Genomic DNA, 2,346 nt, shown 5'->3' with positions numbered 1-2,346 from the left:
AAACCGTGACAAATAAAAATCCAGCTGCAAGACCTAGTCAAGAAAGTAGAAAATTACGCTTTCCAACACGGAAGCTAAGAATCTACACCCATAAATGTGAAACAATCTCGTTCAGTCCATATATTTCAAAAACTTCAAAAGCAAAGTACGACGTGAGAATAAATTCGAAAATATTCTTCCATACAACAGAAAATATCAACGGAAAATTTTCCGATGCAAACAAAGTTAGATGCTTCGGAGTCCATCTAAACTTCGGGTTAAATCACAACGACAACATAAAGACACAGTTATAGAAAGCAGATAAATTCTTCTTATACCTCATAAGACTACCTTACTCGAAAGATTCGCACAGATCAATAAAACTTCACTGCTACAAAACACTAATTAGACCAACCATTCTAATGTATGGTCGTTAAATCTGTTTCAATGTAAGTGTCAACGCCACGGAAAAATTAAGGATCATTGAAAGAAAATACATCACAGCATGTTTAGGAATATATAGATTGCCAGAATTGAAATTTAGCAAATATAGCAAATCACAAGCTATACGAAGAGCCCAAATTAATCCATATCGATTCTTCATTCTTAAATTAGTCAGACCACTGGTCAAAGATACACAAAATAATCATAAACTTCATCGTCGCCCACAATCTATAGTCAAACCCGTTATACCATAAACACGTTCAAAAAACAGGTTATTTCCCCCCGGAATCCTTCACCTGTTTAGATAGCGTGAAATTAATCCAAAACAATAATAACTTAGCATTATTCTATCACTACAGCAGAAACGTAATAATAAAAAATACTGTACGATAGCGACATAGACCATAAGGATAGCAATATAAGACTTATGTATAAATTGTCAACCGTAGATTTAAGTGAGACACTCAAAGACAATAAAGATAAATATTGGTGGCTAACCACCGTAGAAAATTAAATTATAGCAATAAGAAAACCGTATGTTCAGTTAGTAAATGAACCAAAGATTGTAAGCAAAGATCACAAAAGAACAATGCAAATGTCACGTAAACTTGAGGGTTAGACGATAAAATAAAATAGCTGAGTCGTAACACAACTATTAATTTTGTTTTCATTAATCTTTATTATGAATTCAGCAATCACAATGAAATACACACTGAATTAACACACACAAATCACAATTCACTCCAATCACCTTATGTAAAACCTAGTTACACTGATACGTTAAGTACGCGACTGTTATGAGGATAGAGACCGGTAAAGATATGTTGACTATTCTAAGGATACGGAATAAGTGAAGTTTTACTGACGATACTGTGTCTGGGGAAAGCTAGGGATGGGTGTGTCTAAGGACACGGGACTATCGGACTTGTTGATGATAATTTTTGTTAAGGAAGTGAGGGTAGTAGACATCTTTCTCCGATTGGATAATAAGACGGTTGGTGGACCAGGAAGGGTTTTAGCCGCCCTCGTGAGAAAGTTGCTAACGCAACATAGCAGACGCGAGGAAAACCTACTTTCCCTGTTAACCCGTAGTAAACAATAAACGTAAAAGGAAATCTAAGACAAGAGATACTCGCTTGGCCTGAAGGACCTTAACTATGAAAATTCCAAGACCCCTGGTGGGTACTTAGGACTACTGAGGGCACGCGCCAAGGATGTGCAGACATCTGGGCGCCATCCTGCCCGCGGTGTGTGGCCTGGTCTCTGATGTGAATTGACAAACACAGTTATACAAACACAGTTAAATTAAGAAAATGTTCCCTGCAATTGTGTAATCATATATACGTAATTATATATCTCATACGTTTATTCTCTTTCTTCCCCCTCCTAAAATGTCAGCGATCCATAATACAATATCGGGCCTCCCTATACTAGTTTGTAAGTTCATAGTCTAAGGAATGGTTACATTGTAAGTCAATAAATGGTAGTATGAAGTGCAACGTTTATGTGAGCACCTATATTAGGCGTACATTACGCAAACATTAAAAACTTCCCACAAGCTGAGACCCTCAACTCATAAATCAAATTCTTTTTATTTTTGATTCATTGTAGTAAATGAAATCATTTACCAACATATTTGTCACACTTTTCTCATTCAGATAAGACCAAGCACGATATAATTTGGAGCATATTTGCTTACTGAGTAAATGATAATTAAATACATATCAATAAGTAAATCTACCATCACAAATATATTAGTAAAAGTTTAATTTTGGAGAAATTAGAAATAAAAAAGTTTTACTTTTGATTCAGCACATAGATACATTGTCTCCGCGCTATCTGCCACTTGTGGTTTAATTTGATAATCCACGATAAGATAAACTTAAGTAGATGTTTATGTATTGTTGTATATTATTATATAAA

Source organism: Bombus vancouverensis, chromosome 9, assembly GCF_051014615.1.
Source record: "Bombus vancouverensis nearcticus chromosome 9, iyBomVanc1_principal, whole genome shotgun sequence".
NCBI classification, from domain to species: Eukaryota; Metazoa; Arthropoda; class Insecta; order Hymenoptera; family Apidae; genus Bombus; species Bombus vancouverensis.
This window is presented reverse-complemented; position numbering follows the sequence as displayed.